At 44.3% G+C, this 18659-nt stretch overlaps 1 protein-coding gene across 3 annotated transcripts in view; it reads left to right on the plus strand.

Moving 5' to 3' along the window:
• The first annotated feature begins 202 nt into the window (after window positions 1–202).
• esr2b (estrogen receptor 2b) overlaps window positions 203–18659 on the plus strand; it is a 57692-nt gene continuing 39235 nt past the window's right edge. For 2 of the 3 annotated variants that reach the window (XR_008693667.1, XM_029138426.3), the window contains exons 1-4: window positions 203–452; window positions 556–893; window positions 1254–1334; window positions 3222–3294. The gene's annotated coding sequence lies outside the window, so the exon portion shown is untranslated. The remainder of the gene's footprint in view (window positions 453–555; window positions 894–1253; window positions 1335–3221; window positions 3295–18659) is intronic. The other variant, XM_041069165.2, reaches the window with a different exon arrangement.

The following is an 18659-nucleotide window of genomic DNA, read 5'->3' on the forward strand; positions in this document are numbered from 1 at the left end:
ACTGGAGAACTGCTTCATGACCTGTTTCAAAGGAAAATGTCCATAAAGGTTCAAACTAATAATGAACTTGTTCTTTTGTGAGACGGTTATAGCGACACAGCTGTTAATAAATAACAATAATAAAATAATAAAAAATAAAGAATCAAAATCCACAAGCCCCGCCCCCTCACCTATTGTTACTGCGCATGTCTGAACTCTGGGCGGTTGGTCACTTAGGCATTTAAATTGCCGCTTGGTGATTCCTGCTACAGTGGCATCTTTAAAAGTTGAAACACGGAGATCGGATTATGATGAATTGAAAGTTTCGCGCGTCTCACTGTCGCTAACACGACCCTGAGCTGCGGTTTAAGCTAGCTAGTAGCATCACGGCTCAACCTGACCCATTTATTCAGCTACCTCCGTTAGCACGGATGCTAGTTTTTAGGTAAATTAACAATGAAGCTCATATTGAGGTAAGCTTACAGCAGAGGAACTATGTAACTTTAAGTTAGAACATTATATTTCATAAATTTATAACTTAATCACAATGTTCTGAAACATGAATCCCTGCTTTAGCTTTGTGCTTAAGCTGCCTGCTGCTGGTCTCAGTCCAGTGAGGTGAAGCGTCCATCTGCCCTTTGATGACACTGCGGGAAATGATTAACATCAGCGGCCTCGCATGAAAGACTCGTAGCAGCTGTGTTGGACATCCATAATGCCTGATGGGGCATAATGTGCTGTGTTGTGTGTTCATTAACCTGGCGGTTGTTTGGGGAAGAATGGGGAACGTGTCTGGAATCCGGGATGGCGGCACTCAGGTCACATACATGCACACAACACACCTGCTGACCTGGAGGGAGAAGCCTGCGCGTCATCATCAGAGACGGGTGCTCGTGAGGACTGCTGGTCCACAGGTGAGTGGGCTGCGTCGTGCTTACGTTGACCTAAGATGCCAGGACACAGCTTCACTGACATACACAGTATGCTGTAACACAACTAGAACTGACTGACTGGTGATTGTATTGAAGCCAAGCCAGCATCTAGACATTTCCTTTAATAATCCAGGTAAAGGTCACCGTTGTGAGGGCAACAAATGTTTAGCAACGACCTCCTAAGCTTAGACAACACTAACTGATGTTAAATGTTTAGGAGGGAACATCTTGGTTTCACAGTTCATTTAATGCTTGTTCACTTGGATCGTTCAAACAACTCAAAGCTGCCAGTGATCTGATGAAGGCTTGGCTTGATGTTTAACTCTCAGCTTCTGCATCTAGACAGGCAGCGCTCTGTGGCACATGATCTGAAGCAGAAGAACGGCTGCAAAAGCAGGGATGCAGTAGTGCTCCCTGGTTCAGGTGAGTTGTAGCTCACTGCAGCACAGACTCTTTTCAAATAAAATGGACAGAATAGGTGGAAGTTATTATTACTCAAAGCTGGGATGGGAACCGAAATATGACTCATTACCAAATGATGAGTAATTACTTGAGGGTGCAGGCAGAATCGCTGTTTGTGGGCTGTCCAAGCCTGGCTCGGCTATCGCAGTAAAATCTGAAGCATTCTCTGACCTGCTGGTCTGGCGCCGCTCAGCTTTTAACACAATGACCCAGATATAATGAAGCCTGGAGGCTCAGTGACTTTCCCCAGCCTCCTCCTGCTTCCCACACACGCCCTGTCTCCACACGCACTCAGGCCACTGCTCACACACCTGTTTTCACCGGATCACCAGCAGCATTCTTCAGTCCCACTCACTCAAGTGATGATGAAATGTTGCCACAAACACGGCTGCTCCACCAGGTCTGTGTGTCAGCATTTAGCTCAGGTCCAGTAACAGCTCAACCACATCATCTAATAATAAACACAGGCCTCCTCTCACTTCTCTCTTGAAACCGTAAAAGTATTGGGAAAGAGAACGAGCACAGGTTTTCTCACAAATGAAACTATTGCACAAGGTTATTTACTTTAACTACAAATTCAACAGTAGTGTGAAAGTTGTTGGGATTTAAATAAACAGCTTATTAAAAGCTTGGCTACAGATTTATTTTCTTATGACTAAACCTGTTTGCATTGTATGTACATTTCTTGCAGTAGTATTTCTGAACCTCAAGTTCTGAATTGATTAATTGTGGTAATAAATTTATAGCATAGAGCTGGAGGAACTGCAGATGTTGGGGCTTGTCTGGGCTGTTATTTATTAGGGTTAGAAGCTCTACACACTCAAGCTCTATTATTTCCATGTTGACCAGCAGTGGAGATGATTCATGCCGCCTTAAGGAGCTGCTAATCCTGAAAGAATTGCGTCTGTTTATGTTTCTGTGAGATGAATTAAAACCACCAAAGGAATAGGGTTTTGGAATAAACATTAGCTTCTGGGCCTATTATTAGACGTCAGTGTCAGTAACATCCTGACGTACCTATTGGAAGGGTTTGAATCAGATGTAGGCTCAGGCTTTGACAGCGTGTTAGGAGGTACGAGAAGCTTGTACATGTATAAGGAGACATGGAGGGAGGCAGGAATGCTTGTCCTCTCCTGAGAACGGCAGGAGAGCTAGATTCCTCCTTGGAGCAACCACGCCTCAGCTTCTCTGCTGGCGGTGAGCCCTCCGACTCCTCCCAGGGTTAGGGCCCAGTCCACATGTTCAAACGGAGATGAAAGGCCCCCGGTAGGAAGGTTGTCAGTGCCAATACCAACCGCCTGCCAAGTAAGCCCTGCTTAGCGCGCTCTCCCAGATGTTCCCAACGCTGAATATTCTACTCTTCGCCTCCCCCAGGAGACGAGGAGGGAGCCTCCGCTTGACCCCTTCACATCAAAGTGTGGAGGAGGACTCAAAACAATGGGCTCTGAGAGAGAGAAAGTTCTGTATATGTGTGTGAGTGAATCAGTGATCTAGAAGGGCAAGAAGTGGGTTGGGCCCATCGTCAGAATGGCTGACATCAATGCCTGTGTCCTGAGGGTATGTATTCATAGAGTGGAGAACAGGCCAACTCATAGTTGAAGCCCACGCCTGTATTTGACTAACAATTTCATCCAAACGTACCTGCTGAGAGTCCGTCATATCTGTCGGCTCAACAGGAACTGAACTCATGCTGCAGTGGGATCAGTAGAAATATTTTAACTTGGGCGCCAAGCAACATGAAGTTAATGACGTTTGTGCGACAGTCAGCTGTCACATCATCTTTACACAAAGTTTAACATGGCTGAAGAGAAAAAACTTAAAAGTTTATTTCACAAATTTATTCAACAGGTCTTAGTCCATGACAGCTGAGGAAGCTCCATCCACTGGAAGAGGCCGAGCGATGCAGCTGAAAGCTCTGCTGGTGAGTGACGCGCAACTCAACGGAGACTTTTAGAACTGATCCTATGTTTGAGTAGATTTTAAAGACTCTAAATCCAGCTGGCAATTATTAAAATGTTTTCCTCTGAAAGGCAGTAAAATAGTATAAATTTGAAGTAGGTAATAAAGTTAAACTGGTGCATGAAGTCAAGTGAAGAGTTTGAATTGGCACGTCTGGCCTACTTTCACCCAAGGCTACACATTTCATAGACAAGCCTCGACTCAGAGCGACGCCGTAGCTCCCAGTGTCGCCTCACTGTGATCTCAGTGTGATCTCACTGAAGAGGAGCAGGACGGGCGTCGAAGGCCTCATGCTCATGCAATTAGTCTTAAATCTTCAAATAACACAGTCGGTACGTTTCATAAGGCAACAGCTCCTCCCTGACTGTGAAAGGGAAAGTTCAGCTGGTTTTAGGTTCAGAGAAGCGGTTCCTGGACCAGACATATGGACGAGTTATCAATATAACCAAAAAATGAAGAGTTTTAACATATGAACTGTTTGTACAACTTACAGTAGGTACCACAATTAGATCTGAAAACAATTCAGTTTTAAATGTTTCATGCAAACTAAAGTTTAATGGCTTTTATTTGATTTCATGACAAAATGGTGCAATAGAAAGTGCATATAACATCATATATTAGACATTTTAAAATCCAATAAGTGGAAACCCAGTGGTAGCACACACTGACCCTCTCCCCTTTTGTGTGGTGCACAGACGTGACACCAGCCGACCTTACATCATGCCATTTGCACGCTGTGTGGTCGAGCCCCAGGGCGTCAGCGTTGAGACGGCACCATGAACAGATCACTGTGTCATCAGTTGGCCGGAGGTGCAACAATAAGGCTTAATGCGTGATTAAGTCCCAAATCAGCTCTCATTATGTGTGAGCACGTCAACCGAGGTCCCGGTGCCCTGGACCCGTTCCCACAGATGTTCTGTGTCTGCTCTTCATCTGTGATTTTGTCGCTGTTAGGTCGTGTCTGTTTTTGGATGCTTTATTAAAAGCTAAGGCTCCTTTCAACTATAATAAGCACATTTTGTTGGCGTTACCTTGAAGCAGTTGTCATTCAACTTAATGAGCTGTCAGATACCTTAGTCTGAGTCATTTTGTGGGATCTTCTTTAACTTCCTCCCATTTCTGCTGCATCAGAATGTGTTTTGTTTTGATGGAAACATTCATATGATTTGAGTCCCGGAAACACCCATTTTAGATGTTAAATAAGTAGGTCATCAATAAAATAGAAAAGAATTTAGCACTCACCGGTTTAGTTCAAGCTCTTTTTCATGAAAGAGTGTAAATGACCATGAGCTTCTGGAACATTTGGTTTGTCTGTAAAAATCTCTTTTGGACACTTTGAATCTCTTTAAACTGTTGATCCTGTTCTGTCGTAGCTCATGTTTTCAAATGTTGGATTCGTGGACTGTCCTGTCCCATCACAGTTGTACCCAGGATGCTCTAGAGCAGGGGTGTCAAACTGATGCCATCGAGGGCCGCTGCCCTGCTGCTTTTCCACCAGCTCCTACTGATCACCATGACCTGATGTGTTCAGTCAATGACAAGCTGGAAAAGCCAACTGACGAAGCTGATCAAGGTGATCAGCAGAGAGCTGGAAAAGCAGCAGGGACAGTGGCCCTGGAGGACCGGAGCTGCACACGCGTGACCTTGTAGTTGTGTTCTAGTTTAGCCCAGTTAACTTTGTAACAGAGGAGGATAATGTTCTCACTCTGTAATTGAACATAATGTCGGTAACTGCCGCTTTACGTGTTTAGGAGACAGTCGACCTCTGCCTGAAGCTCTGCAGGAACATTTATGCTGCCTGTGAGCTCCTCCTCCTGCTTTCATAGCCTCTTCCCTTCTCTCATCAGGAACGCTTCAGCTGCCAGCGGCTAAGTGTACAACCATTCATCTTCATGGCTCTGCTGCAAAAAGCATTTTTGTCCAATATGTTTGTTTGTAAAAACATGTTTAGGCTCAGTCGCGTCTTATCAGTGGAGATGATTTATAGCAGGAAGGCGTTGTGTTGGAGCCTCACTCTTGTCTAAAAGGCTTTTCCACAGGTTACTTGCATTAAGTTTTGTCCTATTAACAGGTTTTTGTCTAGTTCTTTCCTTGGTATTACTGCTGTTGTATAGTTCTGATTACTTTGTTTGCCTCTCTAGGCGTATTTCACTCACTACTCGTTTTCTCTCTCCCTCCTCTTGTCTTGCTTTGCTCCATCTTTCATCAGGCTCCAAACTTCTATCTACACAATCTGCCAGATTTGTTTTGCACAGGCCAACACCTCCACAACATTAAATCTGCCTTCTCCTTGGCCTCGATGAAGTAAAGCATTGTCTCTGATCGCATAACTCTGCCCTCGCCTACATAGATACATTTCACTCATTCCACTTTATGCTACCTGTCCATCAAGGCTGAACCACAGGCTCTAGTTTCAGGACCAAAGTACGATACGCTGAAAGGCTAAAAGTTTTTTTTAGCTGAGGCTAATCATTAGAAACCTCCTACGCTACCCTCAGGATTTTGGACAAGCTGAATTGGCATTATACATCAAACATGTTGAGATGTGCCTGTTGCAGCAGGCAGGCGAAAAATGACAGACTCGGCTGTAAGTTACCTTATATCTGCTGTCAGCTCACACAACTGTAACTGCATTTTTGATTATTTTAGCGTGTTTCTACTTGAATTGAAGGTTAAATTGTTCCTCTTTGGGTTGAGGAAGTTTTACAACCCTGGGGCTGAGGGAGGCCTTTGAACGCCCTGTGTTCAATTTCACAAATTTATGGCCGTCAATCCAGAACTGCTGTTCTTCCTCCAGAGCCCTACTTGTGTCAAGGAGGAAGAACAGCATGGCAACACTTGTCTTTGATTCAATCCGTGTGACATCGAAATGGAAATGTGCTGTACACGTATATTTATTTGTAAGGACAAAGGATTTTGCTGTGGGAGGCACATGTTTGTATTTATGGTTCTGTTGGACTGTAGACTTCTAGAAAACTAGTGAGGGTTAAATCTATATTGAAGCACTATGTGAGTGGTTTACACACATGCATAACGTACACAGACACTCAGGGTTATAATAAACAGAGACCCAGGATTAGTATTTCTGGGCTCCAACTGACACACTGCAAACAGATGGAGACACAAGCACAAACTGTGCACAGTAATAAGACACAGCTCAGGGTCAGGATGTCCTCACGTAATCGAAAGCTACTGGAAATAAAACGGGTAGAACCAGAACACATGAAGCTGAGTAAATATGCCTCGTTTGTAGATTCCTAATCTACAAACTGGTTATGATTTTACCTGTGTTTTCCACACAGTAACCCACGGGTTTCAGAAGCTGATAATTGCAAATGGAGATAGTTGATTTACTTTTTGTGGCTGTGCCAGGACCAATGTCAGTGAGGCTGGGTAATAATAAAAGAGCCAGCTTTGAATGTTTAATCAGGATGGACCCAGGACTTTGTTGCAGCTTTCTGACTGTCAAGCTACAGACCTGAATGAGCCCGACGGTGGAACATGACCAGCATATAAATCATGTCTTCTCGGGGCCCAGCTTTGATGTCTGACAACAAGAAGGGACCTGTGTTTTTCCACACGTCAAGTGAAACCGAAGACCTTTGCGGATTCTGGGGAGTTGGTTAAAAACTTTAGACTTAGCACAAGTCTTTGAACTGAGCAGCCTTCAGACAGGTTGTCCTCTGCTGGTCCTGTATGGATGGACAGATGGATGGATGAACGGAGGAACGGATGACTTCCCTTGAAAAGCGCGGGTCTCCTCCCTTCAGAGGCAGCTGAGCTGAGACGACAGCAGCTTTCCTAAGTGGCTCCTGTGAGGACGACTTCAGACATCTACATAGAGGTTAATGGGCCACTTCACCCCTGAGTTTCCAGGTCAGATCTCATGATAGATCTCAGCTATGTGACAAACGGCTCAGGTAGGGAAAGCCGGTGTTGCCTTTCCATGGAAGCTACGGGGGGTTATTCCAGCTCGTATAAAACCTCACCCTGACACTAAAACTGCGGAAACCTAAGCAGTGGAGTTGACTTGGACGTCACAGCGTGGACCCAGGTTCGGAGGTGCGGGGTCATCTTTAGGCAGCATTTGTGAAGTTTTTCCTCTTGAATCAGAATCTTACACTAAGCTTCTGCTGAGTGACTGAAGATAATCATAACACTAGTAAATAGATTGCATATTCCACAGCAGGATTAAATATCTTGCTGTCTTCAATATGATAAATTAGAACGTAATCTGGTTGTAAATCCTTTCCCTCCAAAACATTTGAACTTGAAATTAAATGTATATAAAACATTTCTTTGCCTACACATAAATAACTCTACATCTTCTAACTGTAGTGGTATTTTAATGGCTCCTATAAATAAATCCATGTGACGGGAATCATCATCATACCTGAACATCCTGGTTTGTACAGAGGATGAAGCCAGCAGTATATGCAGATGAGGGCACATGTCTGTACTTCCTCGGTGTAGGTTGGCGCGTTGGCCCAGGCTTCAAAGCCTCAACTCTGCTTTTAAGCAGAGTCTGAGAGGCAGAGTCCCAGATGCTTCTCATGGAAGCCGTGTGCCAGGAGATGGATCAGAATTGACACTGTGAGGACGGATGGAGAGACAGGCCGTATGTCCTACCGTGACATTAGCACCGCAGCTTCAGTGGCCTCAACCGATGTGAGCTTTGTCTTAGTGACGATCTCATTCTTTACAGCATGACAGACACAGTCCACAAACATTTGACTTTTTTTATATACATTGGAGGATTTATATGGAAGCAGAAAGATTACTCACATCAACATATGTTGGTTGTATCACACAGCCTGCACCTTATTGATGGACTGGAGTTCTGAAGCAAGTCGTTTAGTAGAAATCTGGTTTCTGAGCTTGTGCCCTCATCCGTCAGGGCTGATGTCTGATGTGTGCTTCACAGCAAAGAAAGCTAATAACACGAGTGTCGGACCCTACGTCTGTTCCATGGTGCATTTTTGGATTAGCTGTGTTCATCGTGATCAACCAAAAACTAGCCAGCAGTCAGTTTGGTTTAGTGCAAACAGCTGCGTCAGGCTTTTGCTGCAACGGATTGTCATCAATACTTGAGGAGGTCGGCGCTGAATGCGGCCTTCCCCAGTTTCACCGACTTCCTTGGCAACGAAGAAACTGCTCAGCGCCATTCGATACAAGCACATTGTTCTGCTGCGGCTCAGATTTCCACAGCGTCACCGTCCATGTACAGCTAGTGAGGAGCTCTGCAGGCTTTTACACACCTGCTTCTGATTCACACACATGCTGTATCAGTGATGGTCTCTGGCAGGTCCGTTTGCTCATCCTCCCAGAGAAACGTGCACAGCCCAGAAAAGCTGGATCCACTCGTGAGGAAAAATGTCGGCTTTTATTTCAAAGCCAGTATGTAGTCAGGAATTCATCAGTCAGTGCTTCAAAGCTCCACATGACTGAAGTAGAAAAATGTTGGTTTTTAGTTGGTGAATAGATCTGTCATGGCTGTAGGACATTGTGATCTGAGGCATTGCTCCTGTTGGTCTTTCACAGTGAATGGTTGGATTGATGATTTAATGACTTGTTAACACAGTTTTCCTCGTGTGACACAGTCTTCCTAAGCAGGTCGGGTCTCTGATCTGCTGTGGGTGGGTGAGACCTTCTTATCTCTGTTGTTTGCTGCGTCTATGACCATTTTAAACAGCAGAGTGCAGGTCAAGCTTAATTGTTTGATTAAACTGGAATTGTTGTGGGTAATGGAGTTCATTGTTTGCTGCACATGGATCCACAATACACGGACATGGAAAAGCAATTTCAGAGTCAGGCAAGTGTTGTGGATGGTAACAATCTAAGAAGCCAGAGGCTCGTCTCTGCTCCTGTCCCTTCTCACGTTAACATTCATCGTGTGGTAACCACATTTAAAGCCTCTATATTGGTGTTTATATACGTTTATAAGTTCTTCTGTCTGTAAACACAGTCTGCTCTGATCTCAGTGATACAGTCTCCACTCAGCCTTTTATTGTTCCATGTGTGAATCCTGTCAAAAGAAAATAGGCAGCAGATCCATGTGACGAGTGAAAACATTACAAGTCCTGATGGTTGCATTCCTCCGCTGATTCTAGCAGCTGTAAACCCAGCGTTAGCATCAGGTATCTTCATCGTCTCTCTTGTCCCTTTCACGTCTTTTAATGTGTTGAACTTTGACCCTTGCTGTAACTGGAGCCAGTGTTTTATCTCCACTTACAGTACATTCCCCCTGCGTTCCTGAACTGTTGATCTTCGACAGCTGATTCAGCACAATCAGACTAGTAATATTGTTTTGTCTGTGGCTGTTGATTTGTCTGTCAATTCCAGTGGGCAATAATGTTAGAACTTGGAATTAGAATTCTGGATTCCTTCAGAAAGTAGATAGAGCTTTATGTAAGAGAGAGAGAGTCCGACAGACAGACAGACATGGTATTGCTTAATAAGTAGCTGTCGGCATGTTTCTGTTTTACCAAAAATAATAATCAATGCAAGTGATTCAGGTTATTGCAGTCTCTCACTATATAAATAAAATCCTGAGGACACAAAGAAAGCACAGTGTTTAGTGAGAACAGTGCACTTTGATGTTAAATGTGAAGCCTCACTTACACCTAAATACCCGCTCAAGAGAAGACGCTGCAGAGGACGAACATCTGGAATAAAGCAGGATCATCTGACTCACTGCACTTACATGACCTCATTACAGCCATGAGTGTAGTCAGCTTAACTTTGGGCCGTGTTACCTTGGAGTTATGACCTTTGTGAACCAAACAAACGAAGACTACTGGCCTAAACACTGCAACACCTCTAATCCATCTCACTTCACACTTTTCACACCGTGGATTAGTTGCTTCTGTTTGGATCTGTAACCTGGAAACAAAGAGCAGATTTCCACTGACTCTGCAAATCATCCTTACAAAATACTGGAACCAACAAATATGCTGGATATTCACACCTACATCTGTAACCACAACCATAAATAGTGGAAACGCACATAATACGATCCGAGTGTATTTACATTCAGGCTTTATGTGACTGCATCGACTGCCAGCAGCATGTTATTGGTCTTACTGCAATGAGAAATATGATTGAGTCATTATGATGTCCAGTGTGAGCCGTACTTTATAACAGTATTTAATTCATGTAGTCCAGACATTTTTTTAGATATTTTAAGGCTTTTTTTTTTCTTCTGAGTTAGTGGAACAAAAGATAAAACATGTCCTTGGGTAAACTGTTTAGCTACTTGTCAGGAGGCGCACATTCATATTAAAGGGTCCCAAGCCGTTGGAGATGTGCTTCCATTGTAAGTCATCCTGTCATTACGCCGACACGTCCTCACTTATCTACTAATCACTCGTCCCTATAATGAAGAAGAACAGTTTAGTGATAAACTGTGTGGGAACCAACTTTTCCCTTCATTCAGAATCAGCATGACAGTAATTTGATGTTTGCTGTGGTGAATCCGTTAAAACCACCACAGACTCTGCGTCTTTGAGAGGCCAAACCTTTTATTCCTGTTTAAATCTGTAGACTGAAGAACAGTTGCTTCTTGTCTCCAATTACTTTTCCTTCACAAACGGCCTTAGAGCAGAACGTCAACAAGTCAAACTGTGGGGATGATCTACTTCACAGCAGACGTATTTTTGGATTTTATCTAACGTCTCTTTCTTGAGCTAATGATTATTCTTTCAAAGGCTGCATCACTGCCAGCACAAACCTCAGACTGTGGTGTAATTTATCACTGACCTTATAAACAACAGGAGACAAACATCCTGTTGTAAGACACAGAAACGTTTGTTAGCTGTCGTTCAGTTTGTCAGCAGGAGGCTTTTTATGCTGGTTTCGCCTCTAGTTTCTCCCTGCTACTAAATGGACCCACATAACAAAGTCTGCCCTCCACAGACTTTGTTTCCAAATGACTTTTTTTGGTAGATCGTCAGCTATGATATGAACATTGACGCTACAGTTCTCACATTCCCTCCTTCTCTGTCTCTGCTCCAGCCTTTGGGTTTAATAAGGGGAGTTTGGTACAATATTGTTCCAGTTGATGTCCATGGTTGTTGGTAGTGGAAGTGAACCGCCAGGGGCGGCTGTCCATCACAGAGATGACCCGTTTCGAGCAAGCAGGGCACAGCTGACAGGTGAATCAGCAGGCCCTGGACTGTACGGGGCAGCTAGTCAAAATCTGGGATCTCCTCACTGGTTTGCTGTTTCTACTGGACTTGTGCTCAGCACCCAAGCTTTGAGTTCAGGACCTTGTTCAGGGAAACATATGGTCAGAAGAACTTTGTAAGTGGGCTAGAACCTGGTCTACTGCTGGACCACAATACAGAGAAATTTGTCAGACATGAAGCAAATTAAATTTCAAGCTCAGAAGAAGAGCAAAATGAGAATGAAAAGCTGCTGCCATTGGACCTTCAGAGTTTGGAAGTCTACCAGTTGCATATTTCCTGTCAGCGTCTCTAACCCACAATGTCAACAACCAGACATGCGTGGGAGGTGCAGCATATTTGAATATTTCAATAGAGTCTGTATTCTTATGATTACCCTCATGAAAACCAGCCAACACAAAACAGTGCCTCCAATGGACTCCAACACCGTCTCCAATCAAAAGCGCTTTTGCTCTTAGCTGCTGATCCTTAATGAAAGACTCCATGTGACAGAGACTTAGGAATGATTAATACTATAAGATGTGCTTCTTTGTTCCTCCTTTGAACGTCACTGTCAGCGAGCTAAAGCCTCTTCCCTGCCTAAACACGCCACCTTCACTGTACCTACCTGTGCTTGTCTGGGCAAACAGCAGGCGAGTGTGTTCAGAGCAAGAGTGTTTTAGTGATGGGTGAAATACTTTGGCACAGAATAAACATCTTTTATGCATAGCCGCAGGGGCCCATGCGCTGCTCAAGTGACTCAACAGGAGAACCTGCATGAGTGGGCGTTTTGGATCCTTAATGGAATGGAGGGCTACTGCCGGCACACCCCTATCAGTTCCTCCGGTACTGTCCTGTATGAGAAACACAACACACGATTAAGAGGGTTGAAATCCATTATGATAACTAACATTATGATAAAGAGTAAAGGATTCATTTTCATGATGTAAGACATTTAAATAACAGCAGAGATGACTCTGGCTCATCAGTGATGGAGTGTGTGAAGCTATTGACCAGGTACAGTAGCTGCCTCCATAGACACCTGAAGCTGATCACCTGGACTAAATTTACCTTTGTTTTTAGAAGTAGTCCTTGCAGCATCTCCAGCTGTCTGAAGTTTTGCTTCAGTGCCATCTTGACTCATGCTGTCTGCAAATGGACAATTACAGGACATAGGAAATGCTAATTTTACTGGGTGTCACCTGCTTCATGTTAGGTTTTTTAGGCACATTTCCCACAACATCAAATTCAAAGTTGATACTGTGGTAAGGAGTCCACAGGGTTTTCTTAGTTAATTATACTTTCACTGTCACTTTGGTGGCAGTATATTGCTGTGGAAATGCTAAAGCTTACACTTTGCGCACCACTATTGTTTGTGTCTCCTGTCATCCCGTTCAGAGCAGAAGTTCCCAGAGGAAGAGGATTGTTTCTGAGGATAAAGTCAGTCTAGCGTGCGGTTTGGAGTAAGACGTTCCCACCTTTGTGCTGGTGGAATTCACAGGCCGTACTCGGGCTCGGCCGCTCAGTAATGGCCTCCTCCACTCTTGTTCTCACATGTTGTCTTTGGTTTGGCTCAGAAAATGAAAGGGCACTTCCTTCGACATAGTGTGGAGAGCGGCGTGTCTGCTTTTTCCGGTGGTTTGCTTGGTAATCATCACCTCTCAGTTTCTGATGATTTGCTAAGCAGCATGTTTGAAAAGTACTTACTGCATCACTGGTTTAAACTCTCTCAGTTTTAAATCTAGACAAGATGGGAAATGGGCGATGAGCCAGAGGGAGTGGAAGCGAGAGGCTTGTAGCTGTGTGTGTCACAACAAGCCAGCGAGCTCGTGCTGCCTCACCAGCATGAGGAGCTCCAGCTTAACATGTCTGAGCACATTACTGTATATGCATGTCCATAAGCCGGTGGTGCCGTAGAGATGACTCGCACCGTCTGAACTGCTGTACAGTAGCCTGGAAATGTAATGGGTTGACAGTTGTCAGTGAGCGCGGTTACAGTGAAAATGAAGGCGAACCAGACACGTTTATACACAGTCTGGAGCTATTCTGCTTTGGTGTGGTGTCCTTGTGTGTAGCCCTGAACTCATCTCACCGGAAATAGCAACATGCAGGTAAAACATCGTAAGATGCGTTGTTATGGAATCATAAGGGAATGTGCTGTGACGCAGGTTGTTGGTTGATTGTACAAAGTGGAAGGTTTTGATGTGGTGGTTAGAGTTGACTCAAAGTGAAGTAATTGGCCCTTGCTGTGCCCTGCAGATAAACAGTGGGGCAGTGTAAACGGTGTCGGCTTCTTTACAGCCTGTCTGTGGGTGTGGCCGACTGGCTGCTGATGCCAGACGCCGGCGTTCCCAACTCCCATGTTCAAACACCGGCCTACATGTGTATGTGAACACTAACATGCATCAGGCCATCACATGCAGACGCCGACGCACCCACTCGCATTAACGCCACCTGCTCCTCCCTCTTATTATCAGGGCTCTGTGGCACCAAACGCCATGTGAGACAAGACCAGCGCAAAGCACCTTCATTACTATCTGAGGCTAATGCATAAATTACCACCTGCATCCTTCATCTCTCTGAGTCAGTGTCCCGACTCAGCAGAGCTTTGCCTCTTACCTTACAGACTCCACCCTGCATGCTGAGTCGATTGCTCCTGCTCCACATGAACTACAGTGGAGTAAGACAGTGAAAATGAACAGGCAGACCAAAGTAAAATGGAAACACTGGCATCATCTTGAGTTATATGGTTCCAAAGGAAAAGTACTAAAAACAAGGATTGGTTTCCAAATCCATAGAACTGTCACACTGCATTACAAAAATAAATCTGAGTTGAGTTCACTCACACTAAGTGGTGGTAAAGGTTTGTGTTTCATGAGAGTTCAGAGCTCAGACCTGTCCCATGTAGGTGCATATCACTGCTTTTGCCTTGGTATATTATACAGTATGTTGTTAAACAGAAAATCTTCCTCAGCAGGTTGAGGTGTTCACTTGTCACTGAATGCTAGATGTCTGAGTTCTTCAGTGACTCGGCCTTAACCAGCAGCCTGAAGATACGTGTTCTAGTTACAGCCTTTAAAAGCTGTAGTAATCATGACAGGAGCAGGGTGAGGTCAGAGCGATGGTGGCAGCAAAACACAACAATCCACAGATGTCGATCACTTCAAACGGATCAGCACATATACATTGTGATCACATGCCTCCACAAACAGGGAGAGTAGTCTTCTATCAAAACCTGGTGGGATATAATTATATGTTAAGTACCAAAGTCAGGCCCCTGAGCTGAGTGGGAGCTGCAGTATGACCCTATTAACACAACGACAAACCACGAGTGGGAAAAGGTAGATAAAAGTATCCTCAGCTGAGAATTATGGCCGGATACTGGAGCGTTTACTGGCTGTTACAATGTGGCTCAAAGCAGAAGGGAAACTTGTTGCTGCTTGTCAGATGCTAATCAAAGTTATTCTGATAGTGTTTTTATTTATGTTTATCTAAATGAAATGTATTTAAACAGACTATTAGAAACCGGCACAGGAAACCAGTTTTCTAATGAATGAATGAATTAATTAATGAATGATTCTAAGTTTGTGTTGTTGTTTAACATAAAACTATCATTTGATCTAGTTTTGTTATTAAACACCCCCGGAGTTTGAGTTAAAGTTCTGTTACTGGTGAAATTCTTTTGTTTGAGGAGATGCAAGAAGTCAAACCACAAATTGAAAGGTTTTTCCCCTGAGGGCTGAGGCGTCTGTTCAGGCACAGAAACTACAGCATGTGGTGATCTGGATGCTGTACTGATGCACCTTAACCCCAGTGCTGAGCCCCTGTGACCCCCAGGTTACACAGACGAGGGCCCGTTCGGGTTTGGATTGGTAGCCTGCACTGAAGTCACTGAGTTGAAGAGGTCAGACATTCCTGACACAGGATTAAAGTTCTGTGTGACACAACGAAGCGTGAGAACGTGGAGGTTATCATTTACAAAAGTGCTGCTTTGTACTTTTCCTTCAATATTGTGACATTTGCAGAACGCCTGGTGAAGGTCAGTGTAGGCACCAACCGTGATATGCTGTGTGTCGGATTTACAGGCTGTGAGAACGTGGAGCCTGTCATTTCACAAAACCACATGACTGGCGCTGAGCAGAGGAGGCGTCGGTGGGAGATGTGTGTGTGTGTGTGGGGGGGGTCTGGCTGCATTGGATACGTTAAGAAGTCCTTGAGGCCGCTGTAATTGTCAGATTTACCAGCCTGACTCATTGTTTACGCTCGTGTACCGTAGGCTTCCATTCATCACGCTACCATTACTGATTAGGCCTGTGCTGAGTTATGGTGGGAACCAGTAACGTTTCCTCCCTCATGTGGACCCAGGTTCCTGCTGATAACAAACAACTGCACAAAGCCCCCGTGTGTGTACGTGCACGACGGGCGGCGCTGCCTTCGAAGGCCCTGTTGGCTTCATATTGGTAATAATAGACTTATGACACATGGAGGAGCCTTTATATAAACCAGGAAATACACATCACAGGAGGTTCCTCCCAGTGCCACTTACTCCGTTTTCTATGGAATCAGGCTCCTTGTCAACACGTGGGCGAGCTCTAAGTGTGTGCTTGTTAAGGCCACTTGTGGGTTTGATGCATATACTATTGTTAAAGTCACTGTTTAATTTTGGGCATTATTTCCTTTGTGCACCATTTTCACATTATGTGGTTTCCCACAACCACTGGCTGACTCCAAGTTTATATCTTGAGAGGCGGCAGAAGTTGATCTTATTCTCTGATGGAAAGCGCTGAATGATCTGAGTCACAGAAAGGTTTTCACCTGCTACTTGTTGTTTGCGTCTTGTTCTCCATGTTTTCTCTTTAATTGATGATTTCTTTCTTTCTTCTGCTGTCGGCTGAGTCACAGTTTGACCGTTGCTAACCTTCTAGTCTTATTCTAGTGAAGGATCCAGTTTTCATGGCGTTTTTTGTTCTCTGCATTCAGGCTGTTTAATTTCTTGTGGCTCTTAAATTCCCCAGCGTTTTCACACAGTCTTGAAGCTGTGCTTCTCTCCTACAGGCAGGTTTTGAAGTGAATGTGTTCTTTTTTAATCTGCCAAGTCAAATTACCCATAAAGCAAGTGGTACATTAATGAAGACGAATAGTCGTGTGAGAGCTTCTCAGTCGTCCTGTTTCTGTGTTTAGTTTGGTCTCCAAGCACCGAGATCGTGTTTGATGGCGGCTTAGAACCAAACAAAAAATGTCTTTGCACTTAAGGTGCTTTGCAGAGATTGAGTCTTGTTTGTTCACCTGTGTTGGGTCTTTCTGGTACAACAATTGCTGCAGTGTCTGCCTGAATGTTAGGATCTCCCAGCTTGTCACATCAGATCAGTGGAATTTATTAACTGTACAGAGGTTCCTGGATGCGTGGTTTTGGTTGTGAGGGACTGAGGAGGAGGTGTGAGGTGTTGGTGACACTGAATTGAAGGCGTTTTGCAGCATTTAGTTTTCCAACAGACACACATCAAGTAGGAAGGTGATGAATCGTGCATTAAGGAATAAAGACATGCGTTTTACTGAAGGGATAAGGTGACTGGTAGCAGCTCCAGAAACAGTGAGACAGGCCTGACTGGGGAGACGGAGCGGTGGCTCTGCATTCTCAGCTGTCCCAGCCTCTGAACATCACGCATCCACTTCGTCCTGAGAGAGGATCCGCCCAGGAGCAGGCGAGCATCAGCCGACTCCCGTCTGGCTTTAATCAAGTCTGGGATGTGCTGATTCTCTGGAAGTCTGTCATGAAGACACAAGACACACGATAATACTAATTGCAGGCAATTAAAAACATACAATTGAAAGCTGTCGGCTAATTGTCCTTCTAGCAAGCGCTTAAACCCGAATGAGCAACTTCTGTCCTCTTTCAGTCAGGATTAAACGGAGATGGAATGTGGTGGAAGGTTTAATGCATTTTTGGCACAGACTTGATGGTTTGCTTTGCCAAAACAGGATGTAAAACTGTCACCATGTGCAATTACAGGAATCTAATTGACTGGTTCAGTGGATGTGCAGTGGTTGAGGTGTTGATTATTAAAGCAGCGTTCCTAAGTCATCTTAGCATCTACGCTAAGGAGCAAATGTGAAGGTGCAGGTCTGTTGGCTTTTCTAACACAAGGAAACAAAACTACCTTTATTAATATTATGTGAAGCTGCTTTATAGTATGACCTTGACTACAAAGACTTCATCAAAATCATAACCATTCAACATGAAGCATGTTTGGGTGGTTCTTTTTAACATGCAGGCTGCTGAGCTGACATCTTTATTGACTGCTTTACTGACAACATGCATTAGTTTGTCTTTGACAAAACAACATGGGCAGTAAAAATAGATTTAAAAGCAGGGGCTGACAGATTTACACTGCATAAATATAATTAGACGCTTGCAACCCCCAGGACGCCGTATAAGCCAACAGGTGCTCTGCATTGTTCCCTCAGCTGATGGAGATGCAGACCTGAACTCGTTCTGGTTTAACTTTATGCTCTAGGTTAAAGTGTGTTTAAGACCAGTTTAATCACTGAAAATACATTTCATTTCAAATACAAAGCATTGCATTGAATGTTTTAGTTTCGGGGTTTCCCAGGCTCCATGACAGCAGAAATAGGTTGACTTAAGAGGCCGGTTGTATCATACCTGATTCTCATCTTCATGCTTATTTGTGCCCATCACTCGGAATCTGCAAGACGGGAGATGAAATGAAGTCCTATCTGATCCTCTAGTGTGTGATGGTTTATTCATAGTGTATTTCAGCGGTTTTGCCATGTCTCTCATTTTTGCGGCTGATTTAAAGGTTAACACCCCAGATCTGTAATAAAAGGCTGCAACATGTTTGGTATGATGGTGACGCCCACCCGTACCTGGCAGCTGTTGGTAACCTCATGTTCATGTTCAGTTTCATGGAAACGAGGTTTTCACCGTGTCAAATATTAAGCGAGGGCTTGACAGGTGCCGGTGAAGTCACAGCTACACTGTAAATGCAGGGTTCCAGTTCTGTTAAACCTAAACTTTTTTCTCCATACAGTATTTTAAAAATATTTCCAGAATGTAGCTTCAGCAGAGGGAGTTGAAACCAGGACTCGCACGCGGCCGTACACTCCTGTAGGTGACACGTCTGAACCTGACATTCAGCATCGCGGA

Source organism: Betta splendens, chromosome 22, assembly GCF_900634795.4.
Source record: "Betta splendens chromosome 22, fBetSpl5.4, whole genome shotgun sequence".
NCBI lineage: Eukaryota > Metazoa > Chordata > Actinopteri > Anabantiformes > Osphronemidae > Betta > Betta splendens.